Genomic DNA, 17,969 nt, shown 5'->3' with positions numbered 1-17,969 from the left:
GACTACTGAAACAGAGGACTGGGCGAGGCCAGATGACAAGAAACCTATTTGAATATCCCACCATTTAACATGACAACCTCAGATAACTGAAACATGCTTTCCCCTTCATTTGTTTTCAACTTTTAGACCTGCAGGAGTCTGCAGGATTTACAGACTTTGAGGAGCAACATGTTTCAATATAATACAGAGTTATAAGAAGCAAAAACAATTTACATTTAATGTAAACAGAATGTGGCAGAGTTTCATCTCTAAATCACCATTGGTGGAAGGGTAGGAGTCTCCCATATCTTTGTAAAGAAACTAAAGGTGCTTGTATGTTCACTATGTATCTCTATGCTTTATCAGCAAGTAGTCCATGAAGGGTGTTCTTAGAAGGCTTGTGCGGGGTACACTTCATCTTGAGTTATGCGCTTCCCATCAGACAGACTTCTGGCTTCTCACAATTCGAGGACCCCCTATAATACTTAATTTCTGGTCTGAGTAGGTGAGGTTTTAGCTTCAGTTCTCTCTAAGTAATAGTCATTCAATTATACCTTCTGCGTGCTTCAAGGGGGAGCCATTTTAGAGAAACAACAACAAAGGTGATATGGTCTCCTTTCTTTATTGGTCTGAAGCTAGCCAAGACCTTTTGATTTTACAGAAATTATAACTACTGTCTAACATCATTGTGAAGGACAAGGATGATGTCATCAGTGATGTCATCAGGGATGTCATCAGTGATGTAATGAGTGATGTCACTGACCATGTCATGAGTGATGTAATATGTGACGTCATCAGCAGTGCATTGCGGGCGCGCGAGTTATAGTTAGCTGAACTAACTATAACGGAGGAATTTCAAAGGTTGCGTATGAGTGAAATGTCCAGCTAACTATAACATGTGTGAAACCTACGTTTTTTTCAGTGAATTTCTAAGGTTTTTTAAATGCAAATTCCTAACTATAACGTGTGTGAAACATATGGTTTTTTCAGTAAATTTCCAAGGTTTTTCAAATGCTAATTCCTAACTATAACGTGCCTGAAACCTATGGTATTTTCAGTGAATTTCTAAGGTATTTCAAATGCTAATTTCTAACTATAACGTACCTGATACCTATGTTTTTTTCAGTGAATTTCTAAGGTTTTTCAAATGCTAATTCCTAACTATAACGTGCCTCAAACCTATGTTTATTTCATTGAATTTCAAAGGTTTTGTAAATGATAATTTTAAAATATATTAATTATTATATTTCTTTCTTTTTATAGTAATTTCCTACTTTTTAGTTATAAATACTTATATTTATTTTATTTTTTAAATTACATTTCATATGTTTAATGAAAAATATTAACAAAAGTAAGTTAAAAAAGAATGCACTGCTAGTGAAACTACCTGGATGAATTTGTAAGTGTTTGTTAGGGGCGGATTTACAACAACCTTGTGCCTCTTTTACACTGCTGTTACATTACTTTTCTGATGAAGCAGTGGTGCAAAAGATGCGCCATGGTATGTGGTATTTAGAATGTGACGTATCTGAGAGGTGCATCACATTGTAAAATCCCTGTACCAGAAGGACACATTCCTACATGGGGGGGCGTTCTGTCACAAGAACACCTCCTAAAAGTGGCTGCTGTGTCACTTTTGGGCTCATGCTGTGTCAAAACCCTGCACTAGCTTGAAGCAGGTGTAAGAATTGACACAGCATTCTCAGCATACGGCCCCCAGAGCATTGCTGGAGATGCGTTCCACTTGTAACATAACTCAAACAATGCACCACCTTTACAGCACAGATACATCACATATATGTGCCATTTTTGTCCCATGGTACACCGCATTGTAAATACAGTGAATCCATGGTGGTGGTATCACGGAGCACAATAACTAACAAATTCCCGGGGATATGCCAGTTATTGTATATGTGCCCATTACTTTTTAATGTCGTGAATGGATTACTACATACTGATAAATGACTCACTACAAAACTAAAACACCAATGACAGAGTGTTTGGAGGAAGTCTAAGGATACAGACTGGTGAATTGAAGGCATAAAACACAAGTTTGCAGGTGCATACAAAACTGCATGTATACTCCATACGAATTTTAAGCAATCCATACCCTCAGACCCACTTTGCATATTTTACATCAATACAAACATTTAAAGAATATATAACTGCTTCACTTTTAGTACAATAAATACATTAGTAGATAGTGCTCAAACCTTTATTATTTTTAAACAATAAATGTATTTTTGTAACATCTCATGATTTAACAGACATTCCAACACAAGTTCATCAGATATGTCATTCAGATCAATTGCCTCGTTAGCAGTTTCTGAATTAATTTGTTCTAAAATTTCAACATAATTTAATACTTCCAGAAAATCGCCATCAAAGCGTTTGTCTTCAAAATCACACCTCATTCTCCAGCACTAATTTCCCCTTCTTCACTCTCATTGCCTGTGACAGATACGATCAGTTCTTCAATTATACTAAAGATAATATCCAAAATCTCCTCAGTATGAGCCTGTTCTCTTTCCATAACTTTTCCTTTATGTTCTTGCTCCTTCTATTTAAATATAAACAGTTAATTTGATCACTTTTCATAAGATATAATACAAAACAACCGTTTTCACCTATTTTGGCCTACAAAAAAATAATATATAAATACTATTATCTAATAACATTCCATTACTAGAGTGTTACTCCTTTGCAAAGTTATATAAATATAATTACTTATAAGAATATCCTGTTCTTAGCTTTTCTTAAATTTTGAATCCAGTCACACTTTATGACTATAGGAAAAGACTCAGGCTATTTTACTAAAATGCACTACTAAAAAATGTAGAATATATCTATTCACCTTACCCCTTCCAAAATAATAACTGTGTTTTAGTAAAATGCAAAAGTTACTATTCATTGTCCAGAATAACGCTGCGTATCTGTGTATATTTAGACATCATTATGACACTACTTTTTGAATACTTCATGTCTTTACTCTATCTCTATTCCTCATCTATAACTTATTCTAATTACCTACCTCTTCGACTTTGGAACTAGCCTCTCCTCTAGTATTTATCTGCAACCTCGTACCTTGCGTATCTTTATTTTTCTCACTGCTTATAACCTATATTTATGTAACATTCATTAACCTAGGCCTCTCAGTTTATTATCTAATTTGTATATTATTCATTTCCTTGTGTTCTTCTACTAACCTTTGTTTATGCTGTTTCTTGTTATCTATTCTGTCAATCCTTGAATATCTTGTGTTTTACAATAACGTTCCTTCTTAATTCAAGTGTTTCTAGTATTCCTTACTCAATGTGTTCTTTTCCCTTAAGACCTTGCTTATCACAAATGTCATCGTTTCTCGTTTTAGGCTATGCAAAATACATTGACTGAATATATTTATTCTCTATAATGTCAGGTAAGTTTAGTCACTCAGTAACTTGTCATACGATTATTTTCCAAGAATATACCTCTGTCAACTATAAGGTATCACTTAGGTGTCTTGTATGGTTTCTTGTTCTCTCTGCTCTTCAGATGCTGAACACGACTGAGTCCGTCTGCCCTGAAGGAGCCACAACAGGAAAATCAACCGCTGTGTAATGTGTGGGCTTCTTCGAACTCGGAAGCTGAATTCTAGTTGCGGGCATGATAACTGAGATAAGTTTAACCGGGAACCTTCTTTAACTCTCTCAGAAATATTTGTGCTTTCTCTTCAGGAATATCTATTGAGCAATTGAAAACGGGACTGAACTCAGGAACGTCGTAGGTGAAGTGCGCACTCGTTAGGGAGGGTGCGCCTCACCAAGGATTTCCCACAGGTGTGTGCTATATGACTAGACCACCACAGTGTCTTTCCACGAGGCGACCATCTTAGAATTCCTCTTTTCCACTAAAGTACTCCAAGTATGTTTCCTTGCGGATTCTTCATCTCTCCTGCAGCAGCCAGTGTTTAGGTAAGTCATTATCATATCCACTGATTGATGAGGGGTTCTGACAGGTACACCCAGTATATAAGTTTTTTAAATATCCTTAAAAGATACAAACCATCTTTACACACTTACCTTCTCGTCCATGTTTTGTTACTTGAGCTCATTTGAAGCACATTCCATCGACCATTTTTAGCAGTTACTTGTACTTACCTTAAGCATATTAAATAATAAAAAAAATATATATTATAAAATTACCATCTGTGGAAGACACAAAAAAAATACAAATACAATATATCTTTCATAACACAAAATAATTTGTAAAGTATTACATTTGCCTTTTTTGCTGTTCTCAGAAAATATTGAATTTCACTAGAAACAGTGAATTCAATAGTACTCATCATATAACAGCGGGCAAAAAAAAGGAAATCAATAAGATTATCTTAAAAAAAACATTCAACATTCTCAATAACAATCTAAAAAATAGAAATAAAACATATCTTAAATGTTTTTCTCTAAGAGCGATTTCTTACATAAATATGACACATCTCAAACAATCATAACATAACAAAACATTATGATTAATTTTCATACACTGTAAATAATATTACTTACAAATATGTGCTGAGAAAAGATATAACAACAAGTCCTTTGTGGTTTCACACATTATTCCACACGGCCAAATAATATGCGTCAAATTCTTAGTTTGGTAATTGTTCAATAGTTATCCTGAGCGTCGGCCTCCCAGCCTTCTGATCCAAAACCACTGACACCACTTGCTCCGTCTCCCAGTCCTCATCCCTCAGCCCGACGCTATTCAACATCTACATGGCCACCCTCACACAAGTGACCCGCCATCACAACCTCAACATCATCTCCTACATCGACAACACCAAGCTCATCCTCTTCCTCACCAAGAATCTACATACCACCAAAAGCAACCTCCACGACACAAGGAAGGACATTACCAACTACATAAAGAGCAGCTCTCTAAACATGAAAACGCACAAAATGAAAATACTTATCCTCAGACCCACCCCCTCAGCCTCGGAAGACTCCTGCTAGTTCACTACACTGTGGACATTACCAACACCTACCAACCATATCCACAACCTAGGATTCTTCCTAAACTCCTCCCTCTCCATGTGTAGGCAAGTCTACACGGTCTCCTCGTACTGCCATAACACCCACCACATGCTCCGCAACATTTACAAGTGGATCCTTACCAAAAGAAGAACAGTGACACAGTCCCTCATCAGCAGCAGACTACACTGTGGCAAAACACTCTACACATGAATTCCAGCCAAACACCTACAACAACTACAACAAATCCAAAAGACCACGACCTGACTGATAATCAATGTTCCCTGCTGCAGCCATATCAGTCACCACCTAATACACGTACACTGCCTCAATATCAACAAGAGGGTCACCTTCAACCTCCTCACCCTCACTTACTAAATTCTCTACAACACCAGACTAATGTACCTTAACAGCAGTAATCCTAAAAAGGCCACATTTTGAACTTAAAATGTTGGCTTTAAAAATATTAGGTAAGAATTTGGTAACTCTTTAGGCAAACGTTGCTTAAAAACTAATTGACTATCATTACAATGTATCCAACCTTTCAGACATTTAAAAAAAACAGTGTAATGTCCAGATGTTGTAGAAGGTCCATCATGAAAAATAATTGCAACAGCTACAAAAATTCCTTCTGATATTGAAACTTGCCCAGCTACAAAATCTTTAATTAAAGTTTCCAATTTTCTTCCATCAGCTCTACAACGTTGCAGCATTAAAATTACATACTGTCCATATCTTTGTATAAACAATGTTGATTGCATTTCTGATTTACATTGGCTACACTCCATGTTTTAAGTTGCTCCTCTAATTATATTGTTAAAAGGCACTGATTCACAGTCAGGTAGAGACAAATATATGAATCTTTCAGTGTCTATGTTAGTGCTACATGTAAACAAACAATTTTGACAATCATGTTGCCATTTATAAGAAAGGCCAAAAAGGTTTTCAATATCTATACCTTCATCTTCCAGTACACCACGCATAAACATTAAAAATTCCTTACAATCTTGCTGAATATTCTGCGTAAATTGACTAGAACCAGAACGTATGTCCAAAACATTTCGAATATCAGAAACACTTTGGGGCCGATTAGGATGGCGGACGGACTTGCGTCCGTCCGCCACCCCTGAGTAGGAGGGACCGTCCGCATGGGCAGCGGCGGTCCCTCCATGGCAATTAGGATGTGACCGCCAGGGTGGCGGTCACATCCTCTATTTTTAACATTGCGGCGGGTGCAGCTTCAAGCTGCACCCGCCGCAATGTTAAAAATGCATGTGTTGCATTTAAATGCACAAAGCGGCAGGCACCGCACGGTGCCTGCTGCTTTGTGTACGCAAATGCAGGGGGGTACCATAGGTACCCCCCATGTGCACCCCCCACCCCCATTCACCCAGGGGGCCTGCAACGGGCCCCCAAAGTGAATGTCCGTATGCTATTCCATGGCGGAAAAGCCGCCGTGGAAAAGCATATTTACACCAACATCATAATATGGCGGACGGTGTCTCATAGACACCGCCTGCCATGTTATAGCTTTTCCGCCGCGGTCGGAAGCCGACCGCGGCGGAAAAGCGGCGGACGGAATTCCAGACCCACCAGCCATCCTAATTTGGCGGTGGGTCTTTGGAGTCTCTGCCGCGGTTTTTCCGCATCCTCCAGGCCGGCGGACACTTCCGCCGGCCCGGAGGATGCGGAAAAACCGCCATCCTAATCGGCCCCTTAGTATTTTACTTTTATCACTACTACATTTCTCATAAACAGAATACAACAATGAACAGAATATTTCATCCCGATTTTCAACAATTTGCTGTTGCAAACTTTCAAGAACAAAAGCAACATTAACAACTACATTAGCATAGCAGTTGACACCACAACTATTTTCAAACCGATAACCAACATTCTCTTCAACACTGTCCTTTTTCTTTTTGCTTGCAGGTGCAACTTCACCTTGTTTTTTTTCTTTCTCTACAGTTTCACTACAGATATTCTCAAATCTCCTTTTTCTACCTACCACACGCTTTTCAAACACTGGATATTATAAATTGAGTGCATATTCTCTTCTTAACCTATTATACTCTTTCACACAATTTGCATCTGCACTAACCTTTGTCTCAACAAAATCAATCAAGTACAATCCAGATAAAGTTCTGACTCGAGACAAAGCAACATATGCCATCCCCTCTTTAAACACGGTACCTCCAATATTCACTAAAGCACTATCTACACTTAAAACTTGAGATTTATGAATGGTCACCGCATATGCCAAACAAACAGGAAACTGTTTTCTGCGTACATACAAATCTTTTACAAGCAAAAACCGAGATGAAAAATGACTAAACCTTTTTCCACATTCAAATTACGTCGTAAAATTAGTAATTACCCTACAGTTTACACATGCATGCAAATTATTTTCTAAACCTGCAGTTTTACTTATCGATTTCTCTAAAGAATCCAATTTCCTCTTCAACTTTTCATTCAAAATAATAGTGATTCCTTCATGTTCTATTTTATCAATAGCTTCCAATTTTATATTTTCTTCATTTTCTAACTTTAACATTTCTTCATTAAATATAGAACATCCACTTAGTGTTGGCATTAAGCAGATTACAGATTGCTTTTCTGGAATTCTCATGTATATTTTCTCTGGGACAATATTTTCATTTGGAAACAAATTCGAAAGTAATCGTCTCTGTAAAGCTTTTTTGCCATGTTCAGTCATTTTTCCAATACTTATATCTTGAAGAATAGTTACAAAATCAGCACCCTTTGCCTGTCACATATTTGTAATATGTTCCTTATACTCAAAATATGACCAAATGTTTACATTTCTAATGCTCCCTAAAGACTTTCTGGTATCTTCATGCAATAGTGTTTTAAACACTGGCTGTCCTTTTACAGGAGTAAGTTGTAGAAGATCTCCAAAAACTATGATGTGTTTTCCTCCGAATAATACGTCATACTCTGTTTTAAGAATTTCCTGCATTCTTAAATGCAAAAAAGCAAGCAGTAAGTTTGATACCATGCTTACCTCATCAATAATGAGAAGTTTAACTTTCCTCAAGACTCTTGAAACTTCACAAGAAGCTTCTCCAGATAGCTTATGGTACTCTAATTTGTTTTCATGCTCTACTGGTAGCATTAATAAACAATGTAAAGTAATTCCTTTATTATTGTGGGTTGCTAATCCAGTTGGAGCAGTGACAACACAAGACAAATGCGACTCAGTTGTTTTCTGTAGAAAAGTTGTAATTACTTTAATTTAAAAACTTTTGCCTGTTCCAGCCTGTCCACTCATGTACATTTGGATAGGTTCAAATAATGAGCAAGAGCACTCTTTCTTCTCATGAAGTAATCCATGGTCAATCTGTTCTCTCACTTGCTCATATATTTCTTTCTGCTCCAGATTTAGTTGTTCTTCCAAGTTTCCTAAGTTTGTTACATCTTCTTGACCGTGATACATTGCTGTTTCCACCTCCTCCATAGCAGTTGCTGCCTAATTTTGAACAATTGGTTCTCCTAGTGGGTCCTGACTCAATGGAGCAGAACTTTGACTGTCTTGAGAACTGTCTCTAGCAATCTCAGCTGCAATTCTAGCTTCTTGCTCAATTTCGGCATTCAACATTTTCACATAATTAGCAAAAACAGGACATTCTATAGTATCTGTACTTGCATTGAAGGAATCTTCATAGCTCTCGAAATGTCCAAGTAATTCCAATTTTGAATGCCATGGCTTGATAAGTTGCAAAAGAGCTAAAAAGTCAAATTCCCTTTTGTCAGGTGTTTCGCAACTCAGTTTACGGTGATTAATCAAATGTCCTTTTCTTTGTTTCACCAGACATCCTTCAGAACCAATAACGCCATATATACCATTATTAATGTTTTTGGTAATATTCCGTTATAAAATATAGTTTTGCAGTACTTCATAGAGACAAATGTTCTCAAGATGATGATTTCTATTTGGATAATATGTATCCAAACTATTTGTTTTCACAATATCTGTACTTTCTGGCTCTTTTTCAGCTAAATATTCAATTTCTTGTACAGATTTAAGAACTCGGTTTCGTGTTGCAGCAAGACCTAGACTCACCCAAATGATTCTTCTAGATTTGGAGTAAAGACTTGCAGATGATAACCGTTCCGAGCATTCATACGCTCCAATTTCTCGATGAGATAACATCTTCAAACTGTAAGTATATAACTTCTTACTTAGACTCTTCTGGTGGGAAATCTCTTCCCACATTTCCTTCAATTCCGTCTTTTCTGATTTTGTTATGTAGGTTGTTACATATCGAGCAACAGCAATGGAATTGTCCGCAACATATTCAATATCCATATTAGCATTCCACATGGACAAAATGACTGGGTTATAGTCATTTATATATTTTGACTCCATTTCTTCTTAAATTGTAGGTATTTTTTGGAGACTTTCTTGTGATAGTATGTCGCAAAGATGACATAAAACTGTTCACTCTTCCATTTGATATTACAGATCGTGGAAATGCAAACGGCATTTGGTGTAGAATTTGTCCTTAGATTTGTACTTTCGACAACAGTATTTCCCACAACCATGGCTTTGGAATCGTGAGACTTGTTGTCTTAAGTCCTTATCTTGTGTACTTTTGGGTATATCACATGTAGCATATTCTTAAATACAAGACAACATGGTATCATCTAAGTCTGTTCCAAATTTGGGAGCATCTTTGATCCATTTTAGCATGTGTATGTGAGGAGCACCTCTTGCTTGATACTCCTTTCTCCAAAAGAAGTCCAGAATCTCTCCAAGAGGAGGATTTTTTTTATTGGTGATAAAATACAACATAGCTTCAAATCTATGATTGAAATACCTGCATACATTAACTGGATCCAAAGAGCACAATTCTCCAGGTGTCTTGTATTCAATATTTAGAATATTTGGATTTGCCTCTCGAAGAAATTGAAGTAAATCATCCCAAGCATATTCAGCACAGCTTAGAGTAAGGAACCATGTAGGAGTTCCTAAGGTCCCTAGCATATATTTCAGTTCTCCATGACGATGGTACCAGTACTCCTTAGTACCATGCTGACACACCATGAGATTAATTAGCTGAGATTCCAGAACATTATCTTTCAGCAGTACTTTATCCATAAATTCCTTTGCCGAAACATTTTGCAGATGTACACCTGTTTTCAATATATGGTTTACTGCATAAGAAAGTCCAGACAAATTCCTCTCAAACAAAAGATGAAACAAATACGGAATACATTGTCAAAATTTTGGATCTTCTGCATATAATCTTGACGTCCGGTATTCAGATGCAGGAATCTGCACAGGTCGGTCATCATATCGTACTCCTTTTCCTGTGGGAAACAATTGAAGGAAACAACGACCTTCCAAGCTTTTTTCCCATACACTAACGGGACTTCCTTTTGCTTCTTTCATTTGGAATAACTCTATAGTATTCCCCATCACTTCTTTAGAAAGCAGTGGATGAACACTGTAATATTCGTATATTTCTTCAGTTCTGGACACATCCACTTTTTCAATTTGTTCAGATGGCAAGTCACTATCTTCTTCTACAGTTATTTCTTCTTCTCTCACATACACATTTCTGTAACATTGATTAATATTTACCAGATACAACGTTGCCTTTTTCACTTTCCTAACATCCACTAATTCTTGCCAGATTTTCTTACTCTTAGTAGGCACACCATTAACAAGACTAACTAAATGTTCATCCTCTACATTTTCTACACCAATTGGTTCAATATTTTTCTTTAAATCTAGAGGCAAATATACAACTCTTCGCTGTAATCCTCTCTGTAAATCAGAAGGAGGCAATTTTCCTCTCTTAGACTCCATACAAACAATAGCCTGAAATGGATGCACACATTGAATAAGAATAGACTCATATGTATTTAAATCCATCAGTTCAGAAGGAATATTTGCCAACTCAAGATTATTATGCACAGCTCTAGCAGGCATTTTGTTCTCGTCTAATTTGTTATAACAATATTTACAAATATGCTGATCAGAACCCAAATTAAACAATTCTCCACCAACAAATAAGTTGCAAAATCCTTCCAATCATTATTATTTTCCTTTTCACTTTTTAAGTACAGATCAACATTCCTGGTCTGATTCTTATAATGAGTTTGTCGACAACACACACAACAATTATTTGGCCTTACACCTGAAATTACATTAAACTTCGTAATTTTTTGCTCAAAAATTTCTGTACTACCATGTTGTATATTCTCTTCTACATTTCCTTCTATTAATATCTCAATTTTTCCACTGTCTTCCTCAGGAACAAAATAACGAACCTCAATTTCATCACAAACCTTCTTTACACTTGATACAGATCCATGCAAAAGAGCACTGTTCAACTTCTTAACATTAGAGCTGGACTTTTTGCATAATACAATCTTCTGACTAATTTCCTCATTCCAGAATGATGTACTGTTAACATCCTGAAATGGTGAAAAACACTTCGACATACTTTTTTGGAAAGACAAGCCAGAGAAGGACCTTGCAAACCAGTATTTTCTCTCACTCTGCAAGGGTCCAGTCCTTGCAACATCTTAATCTTTTGTTTATCACATTTCTTAGTATAGTTACGTTAGAAATTGCGTATAAAATCAATAGATTATTGCCGTGCAAATACTACTACAATTCCTAGTGTACACTGGAGCATTAGAACGTCTCCCTAAAACTTCATCAGCTAACACCTCTTCTGTATTTTAGGAACAATTTTCTCTTTCTCAATAGGACAACCATCTCTAACCTCATAAGCACGACCACTAGTGTCAACTGCATGCAACAACTCATTACTCTGAAGATATTTTTCTTCATTTAAAAAAAGGCTCAGAACTTGAACTATGTTTCCATTCACCCAAACAAAATTCACAAAAATTACTTCTGTTAATTACTCTTCTCCACTTACTTTTGGCCTTCATTTAATGGATTGGCTTATCTAGTGATCGAATTCTATTGATTACTAAAATGAACAATTTTGTTTTCAATTCCAAAGCTTTCTCAACTACATTTTCTATACCTTTCTTCTTCTTATAAAATGCTGTTTTTTTACACTCCTTATTTTCTTTAAGTAAATTTGAAATAACTCTATTATAAGACATTTTTTCCTAATTTCCATAAATTGATTTTTCCTCCTTTTACTATACACTATTTTTTCTGTAGTTGACTTTCCATGATTCTTCTCTTTATTCTTATTTTTCTTTTTAGTTGCAGATACACTAATACCATTTTTCCCTTTGTCCACACTATGCTTAGTCTTTAATTCTTTCCTCAGAAAAGTGTTCCTTCTCTTACCAGGACTTTTTTTCTTTTTCTTAACACGTGGTTATTCATGTTAATCTTGTGGATAACTTCTCTTCAAATAAACACCTTTCTTTCGTTGTTTCATCTTCTGAGTTTTGGTAGGCATTACACCGTTTCTTCAGTATTGATAGACCGAATCTATTAAAAAAATAAATATATAACATTACAAAAATAAATATATGAAATATTCCATAATATTACTTATAAGAACAGAGGCAGAATTATGATGAGAAACGTGAGACAATGAAAATAAAAGTACTTACAACAATAGAGGAAAAAAGTATGAAACAGGGACAAATATAACCAAAAAGGGGAGTATAAACAGACACTGTAATATAAACGGATGAAGGAAGTATGAATAAACTGAAAAGTATCAATAGGTAAAGGAGATTATGAAGAGAAACATGGAAATATGAGGAGAGAAGAAAGAGTATAAGAACAAAAAAGAGAGTAACAGGACAGAGGGGGCACTGTAAAAAGAGAGAGAAAGACTCTAAAGAAAAAAGAAGGAATATGTGAAAAGACACGCAACTATAAGAACAAAAAACGAATACTAGCAAAGGACACTGTGTATAAGGACACAGAACAGTACCAGAAGAGAACATGAAGAATGTGGGGAAAAGTGGAACATAAAGAAAAAAGGGCTGTACAAGAACAGAAGATACAGATTGAGGAGAAAAGAAGGAGTATAAGCAGATGGAGGATTATAAACAGTAAAAAATGTATACGAAACATGCAGAAGTATGACAAGAGAAACAAATATAAAGAGACAGATCACTATGAAAAGATGGAGAATATGAAGAAACTGTTGCTTAGTGTGTCCAGGGAGTCAAGGAGGAATAAGAGAATAGAGCAAACAATATGAACAGATTTAAGAAGTATAAACAGAAAGGACAGAAAATGAAAAGAGAAAAGAAAAATGAAGAAAAAGAGGAAAATCTGAAAACAGAGAGAAGGAGTATAGGACAAAAGAAAATATAAGAAAAACTCAGTAGTATGAGGAGACATGCAGAAGTCAGAGAACAGAGAGCAGAATATGAAAACAGGGGGGAGTATAAGAATAGGGGGGAAATAATGTGAGGAATATGACAATAATTAAAGACGGCAATATTAGTAAAGAGTGCAAAGTATAAGAAAAGAGAGGAGAAATGTGACTACAGAGAAAAGAGTATTAGAACGAAAACAAAAGTATGAGAAAAGAACAGGGAGTACCTGCAAAGAACAGCAAGACTAAGAACAAACACAGAATATAAGAACAGAAGAGTATATATGAAGTGGAAAGAATGTAAAAAGACACAGAGACAAAAATGTGGAGTAAACACAATTATAAAGGTAGACTGACCGTATAAGGACAGAGAGAGTACTATGAGAACACAGTAAGAACTATGACAACAGTGGTGAATATAAAGACAAAATAGGATATAAAGAGTAGGATATATATGCAAAAGAAGAGCAAGTATGAAAAAAAGTGTAAAAATCAATCAATCAATCAGAACAATTTGTAAAGCGCGCTACTCACTCGGAAGGGTCTCAAGGCGCTGGGGGGTGGTTCGTTACTGCTCGAAAAGCCAGGTCTTGAGTTCCTTCTTGAAGGAGAGATGGTCCTGGGTCAGCCGTAGGTGGATGGGGAGGAAGTCCGATGTCTTGGCCGCCAGGTAGGAGAAGGATCTTCCTCCGACGGTGGCTCTGCGGATGCATGGTACGGTGGTGAGGGCGCAGCTGGTCGATCGCAGCTGGCGGGTGGGTGTGTAGAAAGTGAAGCGGTTGTTGAGGTATTTGGGGCCCAGGTCGTGGAGAGCTTTGTGTGCGTGGGTGAGGAGTCTGAACGTGATCCTCTTATTGACGGGGAGCCAGTGCAGGTCTCTCAGGTGGGCGGAGATGTGGTTGTGGTGGGGATGTCCAGGACGAGTCGTGCGGAGGCGTTCTGTAGAGAGCAGAGTATAAGAAAAAGAAGATAGTATAATCAGAGAAGAAGGAGTAAGACAAGACAGGAGGGAGTATGACAAGAGAGAGTAGAAAATATAAAAAAAGTGTGAATATAGTGGCATATTATCAAGGACCAGTCTTAAAATTATCGCCGTTTTATCGGCAAGAAACTGCCGATAAAACGGCGATCATGGGCTTGATAATATGCCCTTGTTCATTCCCATAGAAACCCATCTTCTGATGTTAACATGGGCTTCTATAGGAATTAACAAGAGCGTATTATCAAGCCCATTATCGCCGTTTTATCGGCAGTTTCCTGCCAATAAAACTGCGATAATTTTAACACCGCTCCTTGATAATATGCCCCATAATACCTTAATATACACACATACACAGTTTTATATTACCCCAAAAAATTATAAGACCATGCATTTTTCCAAAACACATTTACTACTGTAAAACTTTCGAAAGCAGCGAATATAGGGGCATATTACAAAGGACCGCTGTTAAAATCATCCCCATTTCATCGGCCGGAAACTACCAATAAAACGGACGACAATGGGCTTGATAATACACCTTTGTTAATTCCCATAGAAACCCATGTTCTGATGTTAACATGGGCTTCTATACGAAATACCAAAGGCGTATTATCAAGCCCATTATCGTAGTTTTATCGGCACTTTCCGGCTGATAAAACGGCGATAATTTTAACACAGCTCCTTCATAATATGCCCCCTAATTCCTTAATGTACACACATGCACAGTGTTATATTAGACAAAAAAAAATAAGACCATGCATTTTACCATTTACTACTGAAAAACGTTTAGGCGACTATACATATCCATGTATATAATTACTACATTTCAGTGAACAACACTGACTCATATTCCAGAAACATAAGCAATTTACTACATTATTTCCGCCACTATTACATCAAACAAAACTAACAGAATAAAACAACAAAGACGAACAAGGGGCTTGTAAATCAACCCAGACTATATACAGAGGGAAACAAACAAGAAAGAGGACATAACAAGGAGTATCAAGAAAAAAATTAAATATGAAGAGAATAGGAACAAAGGGGCATATTATCAACAAAAGGCGATACATTATCGCCGCTTTTATCGGCAGAAAACTGCTGATAAAATGGCGATAATGGGCTTGATAATATGCCCTTGAGAATTCCCATAAAAGCCCATGTTCACACCAGAACATGGGCTTCTATGGGAATTCTCAAGGGCATATTATCAAGCCCATTATCGCCGTTTCATCACCAGTTTTCTGCTGATAAAAGCGGCGATAATTTATCGCCTTTTGTTGATAAGATGCCCCAAAACGGGGAGACAGAAGGAATAAGAGAAGAAATAGGAAATTATGAAGACACAAAAGGGCAATATCACGACAGAGGACAATATAAGAAAAAGACAGTACTACCAAGAGAGAGAAAGGAGTAAGAGGAGACAGAGGGAAGTATAAAAAAAGAGGCTAGAAATTATGGAAAAAGTGACAAATATAGGCCCATATTATGAACAAAGGGCGACACATTGTCGCCACTTTTATCATCAGGAAACTGTTGATAAAGCGGCGATAATGTGCTTGATAATATGGCCTTGTGAATTCCCATACAAGCACAGGTTAACACCATAACCTGGGCTTCAGTGGCAATCCACAACGACATATTATCAAGCCCATAATCGCCGCTTTACCGGAAATTATTGCTGCTTAATCAGCAGAAAACTGCCAATAAATCAGCGATAATGGGCTTGATAATATGCTCTATGCAATTCCAATCGAAACCCATGTTAGATGTCCCTCACATCTAACATAGACTTCGATTGGAATTCCATACAGCATATTATCAGGCCATTATCGCTGCTTTATCGGCAGTTTTTTGCCGATTAAGCATCAATAATTGTATCGTCTGTCTTGATAATATGCCCCATAATTCCTTAATGTACAAAAATGCACCACATACATTTCTATACAATTTATCAACTCGCCTTTCAAATTGATTTGTACATTAAGAAGAATGCCACTCACGCAGTAGATATTCTTATATAGAATCTCTCTAGTTCACTGTTTGCACCAGAACCACGAAACGGAACATTTTCCCTCTCACTTTACACATACATACATATAAAGAACCAATTTAAATCCGTCACACATTAATTCGAAACGATACACATATTTCCATAGCTTTAACATTTCAAACCTATCCAACTGACATATCTTTCCACCCTACCCCCAACAGATCATGCAAAAGTCACCTGTCAAAAGAGGTCAAAAGTTCACCACTGTATAAAACACTGCTCCTCAACAATTTTAGACTATGCATAATTACTTACTTATAAGTACCAATAAAAAGAAAAGGTCTCATTACAAGCAACCAACATATAAACACATAAACTTGATACATATCTGTAAAATATATATTTTTTATTGATTTATTCTTGCTAACGTACGCTTATGTAGCGACTTTCAAAATTCGCACAGTACGCGTACACTAAATATACCCAAAAAATAAAATAGCATCTATCACTAATTTTTTTCAATCCCCGGGGACACTATCCCCCGGGGCTCAAATATAACCTTCAGGACCGTGGGTGAAACCCCAAAACCCCCACGGTCCCAGCCAGCTCCCTGCTTCCTTCGAGAGCCAGCATTGCTTTTTGTCAGAGAGACCAGCTTACATGCTGATCTCTCAGACCAAAAGCAATCTGCTTTCCTACTTCAAAGAGAACTCTCGCCCGACCATAGCAAACAGCAATGTCCCAAGGTTAGCCACCCCGTAACACTACAGGAGCTGGCCCTGGGAGGTGGTGGTCCCCAGGGCCATCAAAGGCTCAACAACGCCATCAAACATTTTGACCTTCGGATCATTGTCAACCCCCCTACGCAGTCCTAGGACAACAGGAAGTCCAATAGCAGATGGCAAACTTTTCCTGTCAATCTACACACTCAATCTACACACATATACAAATAAATAAAAAATACATTTATTCCCACATTACATCAAAACGAAACACACTTTTATATTGCTTGAACTTTTGCACTCTTTCCAACTGACAAAACTTTCAACACTTCCCCCATTCCACATTCTGCCAGTTACCATAGAAACACTTCACGGAACACCTAACTCAGCACAGGTGAAAAGTTCATCATACATTGTTGCAAATTAAAACAGCAAGTGTGCTGAACTCCAGAATATACCAGCTTATCTTATGTAACGTTCTTTTCTATCACTTTTCTAAATCTATAAAAATCAGCCTTTTAAAACACAGAAACATTCATCCTAGCTTAGTGCAGAATGTTCTCGAACAACTAATCAATCCTTTTCTTTTTCAAAATTGCATGTTGTCCACCATTTTAGAAAAAATCTCACTTTTCAAACTGCCACTTCATTTACAGAGACCTTCAGAGTGCATCCAGACCTCTCTTCAAGATGCTTACAGTGTGAATTATGGGACACAGCTATATTTTCTGGAGTCAAAGGTATGCAGAACGGAAAGAAATTCACAAAGACCTACATTTACCAAATGTAGATATTAAATGGATTGGGCAGAGAGGGTTAAAGTGGCATCAATTGATGCCATTGGTGAAATCCTTTTTGCATCTCCAACACCCTGACCTCATCATTGTGCACTGTGGTGGCAATGACCTAGGCACTTTGACAGGGGTAGGTCTGGAAATGCTTATGAAGGACACCATTGCACAATTTATGACACTTTTCCCCAAAACT

Source organism: Lissotriton helveticus, chromosome 6 (genome assembly GCF_964261635.1).
Source record: "Lissotriton helveticus chromosome 6, aLisHel1.1, whole genome shotgun sequence".
Lineage (NCBI taxonomy): Eukaryota > Metazoa > Chordata > Amphibia > Caudata > Salamandridae > Lissotriton > Lissotriton helveticus.
This window is presented reverse-complemented; position numbering follows the sequence as displayed.